General features: G+C 33.0%; 1 protein-coding gene and 1 long non-coding RNA gene across 6 annotated transcripts in view; one reads left to right on the plus strand and one right to left on the minus strand.

Moving 5' to 3' along the window:
* Window positions 1-19,328, plus strand: part of LOC103568657 (collagen alpha-1(XV) chain) — a 493,917-nt gene that overhangs the window by 419,309 nt on the left and 55,280 nt on the right. The gene's annotated exons all lie outside the window — the stretch shown is intronic.
* LOC128668263 (uncharacterized) overlaps window positions 10,878-19,328 on the minus strand; it is a 53,426-nt gene continuing 44,975 nt past the window's right edge. Inside the window, exons 2-3 of the long non-coding RNA XR_008404017.1 lie at window positions 11,618-12,263; window positions 10,878-11,387 (exon numbers count right to left, since the gene is read on the minus strand). This is a non-coding gene — a long non-coding RNA (uncharacterized LOC128668263). The remainder of the gene's footprint in view (window positions 11,388-11,617; window positions 12,264-19,328) is intronic.

Consider the following 19,328-nt stretch of genomic DNA (forward strand, 5'->3'; position numbering starts at 1 on the left):
TCGAATGATCTGAAATTTTTAGGAAAGTTGATGGCCAACATACTCTTTCGATTGCCACCTAAACCATCCAAATCGATTCATTAGTTCAAAAGTTACAAAGAGTTTACATACATACACACACACACACACACACACACGCATACATACACACACTCGGACATCATTCTGAAAATAGTCAGAATAGCTTCCTGGGACCTCAAAACGTCGACATCTGATGAAAACTCGATTTTCGAAAATCGAGGTGAAAACAATAACTTCCCGAAATTTTTGAAAATCGTCGATTTTCTTAGCGGGAAGTTAAAAATTATCGTGACGGAAGTTAAGCTCGACTGAAATTTATTCAAGACTGAAGATTTTAGACTAATAAACCGCGAGTTTATATAGACCAAAGTCGAGGGGAAATCTTTTTAAGTCATGGTCCTTGCCTCTGCTCTTGTACAAAAAGAATTGCAAGTTGTATCAGCATCTAGTTTTCTTTTTGGGTTTCTGGTAACTTTTGAGTACTCTTCCTCTTGTGATTCATTTCTGCACGTGCAGTAGCTGAGGCTAAATAAAGGTTAAATCAAGGTGAAGAACAGAAGAGACAAAATATAATTGATATTTAAACTATCTCTTCTAATTATTCAATGTTCGAGTTGCTCTTTTCATATTTTTAAATCGGATACAAGTTATCTGAAAGATTTGGCATCCCCTTGGAAAGGTAAGAAATCATATAATTGTGCGCAAAAAGGTTCCGGAAACTTGTCCTTGATGACACACATCATCTCGGCTTAACCTTCAAGTCGACAAATGAAGGAGTGTCGTCTAAGGGGTACCGCTCGGTACCAAAGGTGGTAGAAGAGTTGTTGAGTATCCACAAGAGTACATGAAGTGGTGGAGAATTAAAGTGCTAAAGCGGCGGGGTGACCACCGGTCGTGGTCGGGAGTTTGGTCATTAAAATGAGAGCACTTGGTTGGTCAAATAATAGCCTTGTCCGTGCTGGCACAACGGCACACATTATCTTGGCTTGACCTCCAGATTGACGGATAGAAGGGTAATATCTTGAGGGGTACCGCTTAGCACCAGAGGTGGTAGGGGAGTCGCTCGGTAATTAAAACGGATGCTCTTGGTGTGATGTCAGGACCGAGGTTTTATCGCTCATGAATCACGCGACTGCGGTCTCAACTGAAAATAAAGAAATAAGAAATTAAAGAGCTATTACTGATGTGTTTTTGTGTCTATTACCATAATAATAATATCCGTATCGTTACCGTTAGTAAATAAAAATAAAACCCGAACATGAAAGAACGTACACAGATCTCACCGATCTAGCTCCCACCGCTGCGCGTGTTATTCCCTCCATCCTGGAGTGGGGCTGCTGTGGTGGCAATATCGCTACTTATGTACCGTAATTGTTTCTTATATCGGAGTACGATGAAATTTGATATTTGGATTTCTGTGTTCTCCACTCTAGTCATAATATAATTACTCTGTATGTATCAATACACACATACATATACGTCTGCATACTGAGTTAGCTATTACATTTTAAGTTCCTTTTGTTATATAATCAGTTATATATTAGCTGACCATGATAAATATATATGTATCTTTTTATATCGCGTTACAGATACCATAAGGGCGTATACCTGCAAAATATACCGCTGAAAAGCCATAAGGGCGTATAAAATTTTTTCTTTCGAAAATCGACGTAATTGTATGTAACGGGGTAAAATTTAATTTATCATCAAGGAAAGTCGTGGTTTTCCACGGCTGGTCAGTTACCCGAGCCGAAACCCCAAATAAGTACCCGTTAGAGTTTTTTGACTTGTCGCCGGGTGCGCTAATTAAAGAAGCTCAAACTTCAGTACTAAAATTAATTAAGTGGGGAGGCCATTTTCCGGAAGTTGCCGAAAATGGCCGAGCTGAAAATATATAACAACAGGACAGCAGCAAAATCAGGGGAAAGTCGGTCGAGGCGACAAGCCTAACGGACTTCCATCTGCCGTGAGCCTTATCCAGAAGACCGGAAACCCAGGAAAGACCAAGGGAAGCTAGATAGACGCCAAGGGTATCATCCAGTGAATAAGTGCAAAGTTTAGTGTTAATATCGAAGTGCAGTGCGTAAATTAATTCTCGGCAGGTAAGCCAGAATTATTGAATTAATTAACATCGAGAATAAAGTTATCAGAAGTGTTAACAACTTTTCGTCTTCCATAGAGTAAATTCTCGGCAGGGGAAGCCAGAATTTATCGTAAAGAAATAAATTAAAAATTAACCACGTGTTCGGTCAAATAATTCTCGGCAGTGAGGCCAGAATTTATTAATCATTAATTGTAAATTAAGGAGTAAAATTTCTCGGCAGGAGGCCAGAAATTATAATAGTTATTAAGTCATTGTTACATAATAAATTAATCGGTAATTTAATAAGATAAAATTTACAAGACGGAAAATCAAGTGCTGTGAAAATCGTGATAAAAGATTGAGATTTTAATTAATTAAAATTGAGAGTAATAAGTTGATGTCCGTAAATTGTTAAAAGAAATTAAAATTGAATGCGAAGAAAGAAAGACACGAAATAGAGAAAGATAGACTGAGACGCGCGAAGTAGAGAGAGATAGCGTCGGTCGCTCGAGTCAGTAAAATCTATCACTTGATGAAAAAATATTGAATACTGGGAAATTTTTGTGAATTAAAGTAAATGATTATAAACACAGGAAAAATTAGTAGTCACTAAATTTAACTCTTAAAATCAGAATTTGTAATTTGGCAAATTTAAATCGTGTGTGTGTGTGTGTGTGTGTGTGTGTGTGTGTGTGTGTGTGTGTGTGTGTGTGTTAAGTCCAGTGGACAGTAAATTGATTAAATAAAACGTGTGCGTGTGTGCGATATAAAATGATTCCAGGGGAATTTTTAATTAATTATTTTGAAATAATTAGATCCAGGGGATCTGGCCGGTGGCCATTATAAATAAAGTCCAGGGGACTAATTTTATTAAGATCTAGGGGATCAGGCAAGTTGCCGAAATTGTATAAATTCAGGGGACTCAGTGTTAAATAGATACAGGGGATCAGGCCGGTGGCCAAATTTATATTAATAAGTCCAAGAGACTCAGTTTTGAATAGATCCAGGGGATCAGGCCAGTGGTCAATTAAATATTTTAATTCATAAAGTTCAGGGGACTAATTAATCAATGTAATAAAGTCCGGTGGACTCTGTTAGTTAATAAAATAATTATAAGTGAAGTAAAACCCGGTGGGTAAAATTGTTTTGTGATATATAAAATTGTTAATTATATTAATTAAAATATTTTGTAATAAATTTAATTTTTTCATCCTTTCTCACTCTTGTAAAATTCAACGACCCTGAATTTTCTAAAATTAACATCTCCGGTTCTGGAAGGCCGAGTCTTATCTTCTAGTGGCGCCCTTATTAAGATCAATTAATAAAGGGGCCAAATTTAGCAAGGTTGAAAATTACCCTGTTACAGTGTTCTATAAATATAATAGAGACGAAAATAATTTTTTTCAAAAATGAAATTTTTTTTATACGCCCTTATGGCTCCCGAGGCTGGTACCGGGAGCCATAAGGGCGTATAAAATTTTTTTTTTTCAGAATCAGAAAAAAATTTTTTTTAGGATTATATTTTCAGAACATAATTACGTCGATTCCTGAAAAGTAATGTTACATACTGGATAATTTCCAATATTAATTAAAATATTTTCAAATATTTAATTTTTTATTAATGTCCAGGTTTGGCGTCGTTAGAGTATCTATAGACCCCTGGTGGGCCGTGGTCGTCAATTATTTTATTAATTATTAATTTTAATTGTTTTTCGCGATTTTAAGTATATTATCGCGCGACCCGGTCTCCATATTGTTTATTAGGATGTAGGATTTGGATAAGCCTGGACTGCCGGTGGCAGCGCCCAGGACTGGATTAATTATTAGGTCGCCGGTGTCAGCGTTCCTAATAGCAGGACAGGAAGTGAGGACCGCCGGTGGAGTTTTGGTGTCCCCGTGCTAAGGCCGTCTGCTGAGGTACGGTAGGTGAAACTAGCGGAGCAAGTGGGGGTTCGACGGAGACCAGCCGCTTACCCTCTGGAAGGGAAATTCGTGTAGGGCTGGCGAGGGAATCGACCAGACACCCCTGAAGCACCCGGGAGAGGGGAAAACCACGTATTAGCCTGCGTAACTTGTGTGTGCGTATGTAGGAATGTGAGATTGACCGCGTAACCGTGATTAAATAATTACACCGTGATTACTTGTTGTAAAGGTAGTAGAATAAAGGGCTCGAAGCCCGTGTAAAAAGATTTGATTTAAATAAAGTCTTGAATTATTGTTACATTTAAAACTGTCTGTCTTTTGAAGACCCCTTTTGTTTTCCACCCTGAACTCCGGCAAGCTGTAACCGAGTCAAAAGGGGTAGTTTGTATCAAAATAAACTTTAGCTTTTATTTTTAACTTTGCTTATCAATTTCCTAAAATATTTCATTAAACCAGTTTCATTTTCATGGCTTAAAGTAATACTTGACAAATAATATTGGATAATTACTAGATTTCCCCAGGTTCGTTAATTAATAACTCCTAATTTGTGAATTAAACTAACCCCAATTTTACCCGTTACAATTTTTCTATTTTCCATTTAAATAACACGAGAAAAAAATTTTTTTTAACTTCCCGCTAAGAAAATCGACGATTTTCAAAAATTTCGGGAAGTTATTGTTTTCACCCCGATTTTCGAAAATCGAGTTTTCATCAGATGTCGACGTTTTGAGGTCCTAGGAAGTTATTCTGACTATTTTCAGAATGATGTCCGAGTGTGTGTATGTATGTGTGTGTGTGTGTGCGCGCGCGCGCGCGCGTGTGTGTGTGTGTGTGTGTGTGTGTGTGTGTGTGTGTGTGTGTGTGTAAACTCTTTGTAACTTTTGAACTAATGAATCGATTTGGATGGTTGAGGTGGCAATCGAAAGAGCTTGTTGGCCTTCAATTTTCCTGAAAATTTCAGATTATTTGATCGAATAGACTCGAAAATATTTGCGAATTACGAAAAAAAAAAATTTTTTTTTTTAGTTTTTTATTGATTTCTCAAAAACGACTTATACGATCGACTTCAAAATCTAATCAGCTCTAGTACTCGATAAAACGCGTCGATTGCCACCTCAAACATCAAAATCGGATAATTCGTTCGAGAGTTATCGCGGGAGAAAGAAATGGTGAAAAACCGTTTTTCTAAATATTTTCGAAACAAATGACGCGATCAATTTCAAATTTTAATCAGTTCTAGAACTCAATAAAACGCGCCGATTGCTACGTCAACTATCAATATCGATTGATTAGTTCAAAAGATATCGGCGTTGAAAAGTTAAAAAAATAACATTTTATGTTATTTTTTCCGGATAAATCAGAATATAACGTACTAAAATGTGCCTGATATCATACCAACTCATCTTTTTTATGGTTTCTTTCGATCATATAATGTCATCGAAGTTGGTTTTTAGTTTAAATCATATTATCAACAAAAAAATCGATAAAACGTAGTTTTTAATATTTTTATCGGATATTTCATATTTTATTGTTTCTTACATGAGTCAAAATTTATTTAAATCTTGAGTTTGATCCCCGACATTGATTTCTGCCTCAATACGCTTATTTTACTGAACAAAATCAGGAACTAAATTTTAAAAAGCGCTTCATTGATGATTTTCGATTCTTAAATTTTCAAACTTCAGCATAACAGGTAACTTGTTAGAGCTTGAAAAGATCATAAAAAAACAATTGCATGTGATAGCATTTTCGAGCTCGAAAATATATCTACTCTAATGTTTTCGAGCTCTTTGAGGTCGAAAACAGTGGGAAGTTTTGGGGCTGGCCCGCAGGGTCAACCGACAGACCGATTTTTTTTTTAGAATTTCTAGCTCACAAACCAATCGACGGATTTTTATGTCCAGTAAATCTTTTTGTAGGAAATTGAACGCTCTACAAAAAAAGCTCCTTATCATTTTTTGATAAATCCCACTGTTTAAAAGTTATTTAAGCTTCAAGTCAAATTTATTGTAAATTTTGAGATTTTTTTACTTTTCCGGCGAAAGTATCAGTCTTATCAAAAAATGTCATGAAAACATTTTTGTAGAAAAATTTTTTTGTTGAATTTATTCGTAATAAATTATTACGAATAAAGTTTTTCAAAATTCCGCATTGTTTACAAGTTATTTGCATTTCAATATCAAGCTCTTTAAAAATATAGATTTCTGATTGATTATAGTTAAAACAAAATTTAGTTAGAACAACTAATTTCATTTGAATGTTATGAAAAAAAAAAAAAAAAAAAAAAATTTATCAGATAAATTCCATGTCCATCTACTGCGTTAAGGTTAGAAATTTGTCTCCAATAGATGGACGGCGAATTTTCTTAAATATTTCTGAATTTATTAGTAAATTATTAAACTAATAAAACTGTCAATAAAATACGAACACTATCATAAAAACATATCTTATTATATTATTTATTTATATTAAATAAATCATTTTGATTCTCTCAAGAGTTAGGTTTTAGATATAGTATATATTTCATAACGGGATCTAGAATTGATTGAGTTTTGTGCTGCTATCTTGTGTTATCATTGAGAACAATGTTGTGTGGACTCTGTCAAAAATCGATGACCGACTCTAAAGACCAGGTACCATGGAGAATAGAGACAAGGAGCCCGAACTTACGTGGCACCGACTCCGGCTGTTCTAATGGTAACCGGGGCGCTTTCGAAAGATTCCAAAGTTGATTACTTGTGGCGTTACCATTGCGTAGACCAATATTTAAAAGCGAAGTGGGGGACATATCGCTCGAGGCGAACAGATAATTTTGGGTAGTAATGTGGCTCCCTCCCATATTTTTATAAATTAATCTGTTAATAAGATTTTTAACGACTAAAGAATAAAATTAGTCGTTAAAAAGCAAATGAAAAAATCAGAATCATTTCAATAGTTCCAGATGAAACAGTTTAGACCTAATTATTAGATTTAACTTCAATAAAATCATAATTATAAAAAAAAATTTTTTTTAATTTTTTGAAATAATACTTACCGTTTATAAAATATTTACAAGATCTATTTCTATATTTTTATTTAAATAATGTTGCATTGCTAACTAAAAAATTATTGAAAAATTTACACATTTTTTTTTTGTGAATTTAAAGTTTTTTTATCATACTAACTTTCTTTTAAAAAAGTAAAGTCTCCTTAATATACAGTTGATGTGAAGAAAAAAAAATTTATTAGTGCGTTTAAATTAACTTGAGAATTTAATAATACAATAATTGAATAATTTAATAATATTTTAAGTTATCAGTTGGAAATAAAAAAAAAGCTCAAAAATAAAATAAGTATTCAATAAAAATAAAAATCAGCAACTTGAATAAATTACGATAGACAAATATTCGTATGTTTAATAATTTAATATTTTTACCTTTCGCTTCTTAAATAATTAACAACTAGTTTTTACTCTAAAAAAATATTAAATAGTTAATTTATTTTCTAAAAGTACAAAATAGTTCATTTATTAACTCTGTACATTCATTTAATTGACAATTAAATAAATTATTATGTTTGCAGAATTTTTTTTTCTTATAATAGTAAATGAAAATAAAAAAAAAAGCTTACAACAAATTTGGTTTTATGTTAGGTTTTATTATAATTACAATTTACCAGCTTTCCTAAGTTGACGTGTTTTTTCTTTTTCTGATTGTGTTAATTGTATATTAGCACATCTCGCTATAAAATGTCCTCGCATTGTAAGGTAGAATCGTAAAATCTTCTTGGTAAATTCTTTCCAATGTTCAGCACATCCTATCATATGGTTTGATCTAAATCCATCTGCTTGCACTGCGTAACATATGTCAAAAAATGTATTTACTGTCAATTTTTTATTTTTCATCATACGTAACACAATGTTTTCAGTAATTTCTATTTGTTTTAGAATCGATTCTGACGGATAAATTAAACCGCCTCGATTTAAAAGTTCAATAAGATCCGTATATTCTGACATATCTGCACCATCAACCATCGTACTGTTGATACAATTTTCACAGGTAGTTAAACTGATCGATTTTTCGCGACGTATCCTGCCATATATCCTACCATATGAGGCTCAGCAACAAAATTGTCTTCATAAGAATTAAAATTGTTGATAATCTCTTTATCACAGGAATACAATGTGTTATTATCGACTTCAACGATCACATTGTCAAATATTTTATCCAATTCTTCTTTTTTTGTTTGAGCTATGATTTCTTCAGTATTCTTTGTATTTAATAAAGTAGTGAAAATTTATTTTCCTGACACATTACAACCTTTTGGTGCTGATAGTAAAGAATACGTGCTCATTAATTGAAACATTTGACCAAATAAGATAGCGTCAGGATGGTCATTGGAACCACAAACCTGACGAGCCATACTAAAAAATCGCTCCAAAGCATCTTGATTTAGAAGGGACGTCATAATATAATCATAGTTGTGGTCTAGTGTTAAAAACTCAAGTAATTCTAAAACACCTTTCAATGTAACTTTTAGCCCATAACAAGTGCTGTCAGTTATGAATTGACAATTTTCTTTACTTTTTACTGTTTCCTCCCATACATACAGATAATCTGAAAATTATGAAATTACGTCTTTTTCTTCCGAATTTCATCTTAAACTGCCTTTTGGAGTACGAACCATCATTACTTGAATAAGCTTTGAAACTCTTCCCATGAAAACTACTGTTCCTTGACAATCTTGAAGCTCTGGCTGTGCTGGTATATTTTTTGTACCTTTTCTGTATAATTGCATTGCAGTACTTACACGGTCCGAAAAATACTCAGAAGCCATAGGCACATTCATTTTTTGTGATTGCTTAGGATTTATGGTTTTTTCTTTGAGTTTATAAGCTGGTTCAATTGCATAGGGGTTTTAATATTCCTTATCTACTTTTAATACTGCTTCCCAGTGTTTCTTTGAGACAATCCCTTCAGGAGTTCAAATTGTGCTTTTTGTTACGAGAGCATTTCGAACATTTTTGATAAGATGGAGAAAATCAGACAGAAACCATAATTTTCTATTATCATCACAGGGATGTACAGCACCAACTTCATCTTCATTTACTCCAAATTAATTCCAAACGCTGCGATTCCACGTAGCTTCATCTGTTACTATTGCATCGCAGAAAATATTGCCCGTTCTAATAACACTATACATTCTAAATAATACCTTCTAAAACCGTACTGTTAGCACATCCTTTACTTAGAAAAGCACCCAATGCTTGTATAGATTGGCCTCTAAATGGTTGATACATCACTACCAATGCATGATCACCAAGTTGATCTTTTTGCTCTTCGGGAGTGTGCTTACCAAGTTCTAAGAATCCGTGGAATAACCCAGTACTACTTTCAAATTTTACATTTTTTGAAAGTTTCATTTCATCCAACAAAATAACGCCTCTTCTATCAGCTGCACTCATAGATTTAGCTCTTTGTGCTAAAGCACTGAAGGTTGACTCTCGAAATCCATAAGCACTGCCCGTTTGATGTAGTTTCTTATCGTATCTTCATAAGGCAGAGGTAAAATACCTCTATCTCTTATTAGTTTATATAATTTTTGACCTTTTATTTTCATCATAATACATTGATAAATCCATTCTCGTGAGTATCGTCTGCCTTGTGGTTTCGATTGTGCCGTCTCAAAAAATGTTTTCACAACAATTTGTTGATCTTTACTTAATATCGCAATGCTTTGGTTTTAAAATACTCAAAAAAATTTTTTTTAGTTGTAATAAATCGTTCCTCCTCGATTAGCTTAATGACTAATTGTTATTTAATAAAAACAAAAAACAATTCGATATTTCTTATTTGTCATTATTTTGAACCCATAAAACGTGTTTTTTTTATTTTTTAGATTACAGATCATTTTGCATTATTTAAAATATTAAATCAATTAAAAAGTAAAACATTACTTTTGAATAATTTCAGTAGCCAAATTTGCCCCAGACATAAAAAATCAGTCGAAAAATGGATAAATATAATAATTTTTTTTGAATTGGTCGATAAAAATATGAAAGAATGATTTCTTTAAATAAAAGCAAATATATCGGATTTATAGTAATTAGATGAAAAAAAAAAAATTTTTTTTTCTTATAAAATTTTGAGGATACCCCCTTTTGCCTATCCTACCTTTATTTGCCCCCCTTACCATATATAGATATATATATATATATATATATATATATACATACATAAAGGATCTAGCGTTCAAGCTAGTAGACACTGCTGGAGATGATGGCTAGTAAGAAAGTATTTGGAAAATTGGGATCAGGAGGGGATTACGATACAGGACGGAAAGAATGGGCCGAAAGCCAAATGGAAGAAAAGGGAGAGAGAAAAGAAAAAAAAACAGTAGCTGAGGTACATTACAGTTGCTCAAAAAAAACTAGCTTAGTTTTTTTTTAATCTCGCATAAAAATTTTTAAGTTTGCAGATTAAAAGATGCTTCTCTCTAAAAAACCACGAAGAATTTTTATGCGTAAAAAAATGAGTTTGTTTCGCTTTCAAATTTTGTTCCTTAATGTTGCTTATGTTAGGAAATAAATGATATGCAAATTCCACCTTTGTATATGAATGGTTTAAAGTTGCTCAAGGTTTCGGAGTTGTGTATATTTTTGATGCTTCTATATATATATATATATATATATATATATATATTCATATACATTCCTAATGTTTTTGGATATTAAATACGTATATAAAAATAATTTTACATTAAAGAAAAAAAAATATTGTAAATACTACAGTCCATGTGTATACGCATATATTTTTTATAAAAATGGTTCCATTGATACAAATTGTTTTTGAATATTATATGCATATCAGTACTATAACATTAGTTTCCTGCTTAAACTATTATTATTAGTCTGATTATTGTTATTTTTATCATGTCTTCCATTTTGCATTACGGTTAAAAATATTTGTACAATTTTTTTTTTACAAGTGAATTTTTGTTCCTAGAACAATCTGCTAAAAATATTTTAAATGTACAATTCCAATTTAATATCGATAAATTATGGATGTTTAGCAAGGTCACTATTAGTCTATTAGTCTATTAAATTTTCAGGAAATACAAGAAAATCGTATAGGTCGATTACTCGCTTAACATCTTTGATACTGCTTATTTCTCCACTCTCAAGCCAAGTAATTGGTTTAATTTTATAGTAATATTTCACTTTCATTGAGTCAGTGATTATAATTTTTTTCCGTTCACAAAATATATTGGGTAATATTTCCATGAACAGCACGAGTTTTTCGAATTTGAAGATAAACCAAGTTTTCGATGGTTTCGGAATATTATCTACATCCTCAATTAATTGTTCAAAAGTGTACAAATTCTGTAAAAAAAAAGAGGAGAAGGACATTAACATTACGACTTATCGGTTACTTTCAAATTCAAGCATGGATTTTTAAAAATTCATATTATATAAAATTATATATTTATCTCATTGATATTACAGTGTAATAAATTTTCAGTAATTGATATAAGCGGTTCTTTTGAGCCGTACATTTTCGGGATTGTTTTAGCTCAATGTATAATAATAAAAACGAAAAAAATAAAGCCTACCTGTCCAAGAGGCAGTTTTGCCTAAACTAACCGACACTCTGTGCAACGAAAGTGTTCAAAATTATTTTTCTCCCTCTTCACAATCATTGCAGCCTACGCTACAAGGATGACATCTATAATAGAACTGCTCGCCGGCGTCTTGTCTTCCATGCTACTCATAAAGCATAAGTTCAGGCTCCTTGTCTCTATAATCCATGCCAGGTACAGACTAGAGCGCCATGTAAGCATCATTTTTATGAGCAATGTGTAAAGATACAATATTGTTTACTGTCGAAATCGCAAGCTGCCGAAAAAGTTTTCACTACTTGTCCTGTATGTTATCCTTCAAATATTCAAGATTTGTTGCTTAACATTAGTTCAAAAGTTGAAGGAATTGGTCAAATGAATGATATGCTTTGTTCAGTGTCTGAAAAAGTTAACAAGCTTGTTGATGATTATGACATGCTTAAGAATAATTATGATGCTTTAAATAACAGTGTGTCTGCAATTGAAAATTCTCAATCGTCGATTGATAACAATCTTTTGAAGAAGGTCAAAAAAGCTGCTCAGGAAATGACAAAGAATCATTTGGAATTAAGAACTTTGCAACTTAAAACACAGGTCATGGCAGATGAAGTGACAATAAGTGGAACACCTGAGCAATTATCTGAAAATTTATCAAAAATTGTTCTTAATTTATCAAAAAATGTAAATGTACCGATTATTGGTGGTGAAATTGTTAAGGTGGGGCGAATGGGAGAACCTGATAAAAATCGATCACGTTCACGTAATATTTTGGTTAAATTGAGAAATCATAGATACGTCAGTGATTTAATAACAAATATTAGAAATAACCCCCTTAAAGTTGGGAAATTAATTCCAGGATGTGATAAAGAATTGGACACTTCAATTTATATTCATCGCAGACATCCTCCAGCTTTGTACAAACTTCGCATGGATGTGAGAAAGCAATTTCCGAATATTTTACCTAAAACTGTTTAGATTTCTTACTCCTCAGTATGTGTAAGGTATGCAAATGACAAGCCTTCAATTAAGTTATTGCCGTCAACGGGTACGGAACCATTGGAAAGGATGTTAGATTGATGCTTAGTGGCTCCCTGTTTACCATCATCAGCTATTCCAATTCCTAAAATTAATATTAATAATTCTACAGCACATAATTTAAGAATATGCCACATTAATGCACAATCGTTGAGGAATGAAAATCATTTTGAAATATTTTCTAAATACTTTGGAGTACATCAGTTTGACATTATCGCTGTTTCAGAGACGTGGTTGAATCACCTCATATCAAACGAATTGGTACCTTTGCCATCTTTTACCTTACATCGTCATGATCGAAATCTTAGGACTGGCGGTGGGGTTGCTCTTTACGTGAGAAACAGTTTGACATCAAAATATGTTGCTTCATCAACTAATATTGAGGACAAACATCCTGAATACTTGTTCATTGAAGTGTCAGAATCGTTGAAACAGAAAATTCTAGTTGGCATTGTTTACAAACCACCTAATGTTGGACATCTTGATGACCTTGAGGATGAACTTGAAACGATTATGGTATCATTTAACAATGTTATCATATTAGATGATTTTAATTCTGATTTGAGCTGTAGAAATTATTATGGAGACCAATTAAAGAAGTTTTGTGACTGTATGAACCTACATTTAGTGAATTTTTCACCAACACATCATTGTGCTACCTCTGACAGCTGGCTTGATGTTTGCATTGTTAATGATCTATCAAAGATATTAAAATCAGAGCAATCAGAGGTACCTTTCATATCAAATCATGACTTAATATCAATAACATATGATTATAAAATACACCGACGTCGATTAAATAGTTTTACATATAGAAATTGGAATTCTGTTGATGATAATTTACTAAAGGAAATGTGTAGTAAAATTAAACGTCTAATATTCAATCAATAGATTCAGTTGATGAGTTAAATAATTATTTACATAAGGGACTTAATGAAATTATTGATGCTGTTGCTCCTGAGAAGACTATAATTCCGCGGCGACCACCTGCACCTTGGTTTATTGAAGATATAAAACTATTACAAAATCGTCATGATAAGTTATATAGAATTTATAAAAGAACAGGATATGCGTATACGGAGTATTTAAATGTAAGAAGATTAATTAAGCAACGTATCACTAAGGCAAAAAAGCAATATTTTGATTTACAATTAAGTATAGCGAGGAATTCACGTGGGTTATGGAATGATTTACGAAGGCTTAGGTTAGTGAAACGTAAAAATGTAGAATCTACTCTTAAATTTAATTTGGATGAATTAAATGATTATTTTGTAAAATCAGTTAGCGTTTTACATGAGACAAGTGATGATCTAGTTGACATTTCATTATGTAATAATAAAAGTGATGTATTCTTTAATTTTAGTGAGCTTAGTCATGAGTCAGTTAAAAAATCTATAATGAGGTTAACATCCAATTCGGTTAGTCCTGATAACTTTTCGATTAAGGCCTATAAAATTGTAGTACCATCTTTGTTACCGGCTTTCACTACATTATTTAATAAATCTTTATCGACAGGTATATTTCCTACATCATGGAAATTATCACATATAATACCTATCCCTAAAAAGTGCAATCCAACAATTTTTGAAGATCACAGGCCAATCTCATTACTAAACAATCTATCAAAAGCGTTAGAAATATGTGTTTATAAGCAAATAGTTAAATATATTAATGATAATAATTACTTTGATAAATATCAAACAGGATTTAAAGAGGGTTGAAACACTCAAACAGCTGTTATTGAATTTTGTGATAATGTTCGTTTAATTATTGAAGAATCTAAAGTCACTATTGCTGTTCTCTTTGATTTAAGTAAGGCGTTGGATTCGGTTAATCATAATAGATTATTACATAAGTTGCGGCGAATGAATTTTTCAGAAAATGTTATTAACTGGATGGCGTCTTATTTAAGTCAAAGAAAGCAATCAGTTAGATGGGACAAGAACACGTCATTTTGGGAAGAAGTACTAAGTGACGTACCGCAAGGTAGCGTACTTGGTCCTCTACTATTCTCGTTATATATAGCAGATTTAGCTAATATATTAAATTGTAAATATCTCTTCTACGCTGACGATTTAATTATATATTTATCATGTTATCCATCAGAAATATGTGATTGTGTAACTATTCTCAACAATGAGATTAAAAAAATTAACGACTGGTGTAAGGTCAACTATCTCAGGATAAATGCTTCAAAAGCAAAAGCAATTATACTTAGTAGTAGAATTAAAGTTAACTGTGATGAATGTAAATCAGCTCCAAATATTAATGTAAATAATTGCATTATTCCTTATGTTAATTCTGTTAAATATCTAGGAGTAATCATTGATAACACTTTATCATGGGAAAATCAGGTTACGCATATATGTAATCGTACGATGAAAGCATTAGCACAATTAAAAGTTAGTAATGAAATATTTAATGAGCAAATGTGGATAAAATTAGTAACGACACTAATTTTTCCAATTTTTGATTATTGTACTGCAGCTTTTACTAATATTACGAATAGATTACAACTTAAGTTACAAAGGAAACTAAATGCGTGTATTAGATTCATTTATAAAATTGCTAGGTTTGAACACGTCAGTGCATATTACAAAAGATTAGATTGGTTAAAGTTAAAATCAAGGAGAAACTTTTTTATTGCTTGCATATTTTATAAAGAAATACATTTGAACTTTAACCAACTATTTAGATCGAAATGAGAGTTTCTGCCTGTTTTGTTACGTAGAGGAGATATTAGGCAAGATTACTTAAGAATACCAAAATGTAGATCATCAATAAATGAAAACTCGTTTTTAATTCATGGTATGCATATATGGAATTCCTTACCGCCAGAACTAACCCCGATGAAAAAAGTTTTTGTCTAATCATATATAATTATGCATAATCGTCTATACATGATTGGATCCAAAAATTGGCCAGGTCTAATTATATATAATCAGATCTGTTTATACATGATAATGCATAAATAAATATAGTCATTTTTAGAATCTCATTTAGAATACCTTTAAATTATTAATTAAGTAATTTAATTAGGATTTATTGATTTCATCAATATAAATATAGATTAAATTTAAATAAAAAAAAAAAAAAATACTATTCGTTGACCACCACTTTACTATGAGGTCACCCATCCAATCAATGACCTACGCCGATGCTGCTTAACTTTAGTGATCGCTGGATTGTACTCTTTTTTTTTTTTTTTTTTTTGAAGAAGTTTATTTTCAGTAAAAAAGAAGATACATATTGGATGACAGATAAATGGAAATTAAACTTAAATAAACATTTGGCTTAACTAATAAATAAGTAGAAGTTTGTCCTATGCAAAAGGCTCTCACTTCTGTAATATCTGTGCTACTTTGAGCAGCGAATTTGTTTGAATTCGTTTTTATAATTATTAGAAATTATTTTATTATGTATTTTTTTTTTCTTTTATACATTTCAGTATCTGATGGTATTTAGTACGTGGTGAAAAGATAAAAAATTTTTTAATCCAAAACCACCCTGTCTTATTTAATTATCACTTAATACTACCTTACGCTAAATATTATTTACATTATATACATTTATTTACAGAATTGCATGCTCTGGTTATATTAGAGCTGCGTATTTTCTTTGGCGTCTTCTTTGGAGCATCTTCATGTGTTTGCAGTTAGCATTTAGCCACCAATACTTCTTGAAGTCTAGTCTTTTAAAGTCCATTGAATCCCTTTCGGGAATGGACGTCGAGTAAGTGAAGTTAAGTTTCATGTTGTCGTAGCTGTCAGGTTGAAGGCTGATTCTTTTGTTAGCTTTGTTCCGTTTCCAGTGATAGAGGACTGGTATGTTGTTGCCGTCTTGAACTACTCCTTTCGCGTCAAAGTGCATGAACGCTTGAGGTGGTATACACCCTGCCAGGTTGCCCACTTCTATGTCTTCGATGTTGGTTATGGCTAAATTTTGAATCATCGTGTTGTTGATCAGCGGTAGCTTAGCGTAGTAGTCGCGGGTTAGTTGTATAATAAAATTGTCGATTCGAGGAATGTCGGCAACCTCATACAGCAGTTCGTTGCTTACGTATTTTTGGTAGTTCGATTCACTGGATCGGTATAGCTTGGTGCAGGCTCTCAAGCAAGATCTTTCAAATGCCCTTACTTTTTCCATGACAGTGTGGTTGGTGTTCCACCAAATGGGGGCGGCGTATGTTATAATTGGGCGGACCAGCAGCTAGTAGCAGATCACCTTCGCTTTTATTGAGAGATGTTTGCAGTAAAATATTCTGCAGTTAGCTCTGAATGCAGATCTAGCTTTATCCAATTGAATCTCGAGGTGGTCGTTACACTTAAGAAGATAATCTAGGTGGACTCCTAGGTACCTAACCCTTGATTTTCTAGGTACTGCGAATACTTTATTTGAGCCTGGTTGCTTGATGTTGATGTTGAAGTCTGCTAGGCCTCTTTTTTTCAATGCGCATAGGAAGTTATGGGTCCTTCTGAATAGAATAATTTCGCATTTAGTAGGATTTACCCGAAGGTTCCATAAGGCGTAGTGTTTAGTGATGGTATTTGCTTCTTCTGAAAGTTTTTTTTGTAGTATTGCCATTGATGGACCGGAAAGACAAATAACGGAGTCATCTGCGAATGCTAGTGATCTTAGTGTATAAGGAATCATATCTGTTGATTTGTTCATTCTGGTGGAATTTACTATTTTTGCTGTGAGAATTATAAAGAGTACGGGGGAGTTGACGGTGCCTTGTTGGAATCCCTCGGCTATGAGAAATATTAGTGATGATATGAATATTCCGTCCCATGTTACGAAAGTTTTATTGCTAATCATGTCAAGTATGATAAAAATTAGCCATCTTTTGAACCCATACTGTTTGCACCTGTATAATAGCCCATTCGTCCAGCCAGAGTCAAAGGCTTTTTCCAAGTCAATAAGGAGTGCTGCTGTGTGATGTACTCGCTCGAGATGGTATTTTATGTCAGACACTAGTTTGTTGATGGCGTGTGTTGTTGAGTGACTGTGTCTGAAACCAAATTGGTTGTCGGGGATTACGTCGTTGGCTTCGCAGGCTTTAATTATCTGTTTGTTAATGATAATTTCGTAGACCTTACTGATGCTTGGCGTTAGACTTATCGGGCGGTAGCTGGCTGGCTCATTGGGATTTTTACCTTTTTTTATTATGGGAAGTACTTTGGCACGTTTCCAGTTGTCTGGAAAATAGTAGCGATTTAGAGCGTTATTGAATAGAATAACATAGGCTCTGATGATGTTTGATGGTAGATGTTTGATGACAATTGGTGGGATGTTGTCTAATCCACTCGAGACTTTATTCGGTAATTTTTTGAGAATATTTTCCAGCTCAGTTGCTGTGCAGAAAAATTCGCCAGATGTTGATTTAGGATTCGAGGCTGGGTTGTTGTTATCAAATGTGGTATGAGTGTTGTTATTTTCTCTGAATTCTTTGGCTTCTTGTCTGATTTTTCCTACTTCATGATCAACAGTTTGTCTGAGAATTGTGTTGTCGTTCAAGTATCTTGGTGAGTTAATTTTTTCAAAGTGAGCTCCAATTAGGTTTAGTTTGTCCACTGGTGTTGTAAAGATTAAGTGATCGTTTTCACTAATAGCTTGAGATGGGTCACAGGTGCTTCGGGTGATGATTGGATCGTCTTTTTTTAGTTTTATATTATCTATATTAATTTTTTTGTGTGGTCTGAGCATTTTATTAATTTTTGGGAAAAATGATTTGCTATTTCGGTGGTTTATTTGTTTGAGTTGAGAAGACCAGTAGCTGTTTGCTGTCTTCACAAATTCGGCGTGGATTTGTTTTTTGATGTTTTTAATGGCTATTTTTGTATCTTGTGTGACCTTATTTTTAATTTTTGGGTCTGTTTTGATTAATTTATGGTATAGTGTGAGCAATTTAGACTTGTCTGTATGTAATTTTTTGATTTTCGAGCTGACATAATTATAGATTTTGTCTTGTGGTTTAATAACTGGGACAACTTGGTCTATCGTGTAGATAATTGTTTCATCAATTTCCTTAAGGTAGTTGTCTATTTCATCTATGGTCAAGTTTTGATCGTCCGGAACTTTTGTAGTGAAGTTGGTGCTTAGTTGTTTGGTAAATTTATTCCATTTGGTGGATTTGTATTTGAGTCTGTGGTGGAGATTTTTACAATGTAAAGTGGCTATGTCGTCCATATCTATGGATATTTGAAATTGTATGGCGTCGTGATCACTGTCATATTCTATTGTATTTAGTTTATTGTTTATTCAATTTTTGAAGGTAATTCTTGAGTCGGCAATGCAGATGTCCAGGTATGATTGAGCTGGTTTGAAGGTCGGATTGGATGGTGGGTATATGGTTGCCTTGTATTTAAGTGCAATGTCATTCGACCACCGTTTAAATAATTTCCCGCGTTGGTTTTCGTTTGCGTCACCCCACTCACTGTTACGGATGTTGAGGTCACCAGCCAGGATGTAGTATGATTTGTGATTGTCTGCCTTGATGCCATCCAGGAGAGAGTTCAGTTCTTCAATGAAAAGTGATCGGTTGTCATTGGTAGCATATGCACTTATGATAAATAGGCATGAGTTATTGCTTAATTGCAAGTTGATTATTGTGTATTCTAATATATTGTTGGTTATTGAACTTGGGAAAGAAATTTTTTGGTATTTGATT

This window comes from Microplitis demolitor, chromosome 7 (assembly GCF_026212275.2).
Source record: "Microplitis demolitor isolate Queensland-Clemson2020A chromosome 7, iyMicDemo2.1a, whole genome shotgun sequence".
Taxonomy (NCBI): Eukaryota; Metazoa; Arthropoda; class Insecta; order Hymenoptera; family Braconidae; genus Microplitis; species Microplitis demolitor.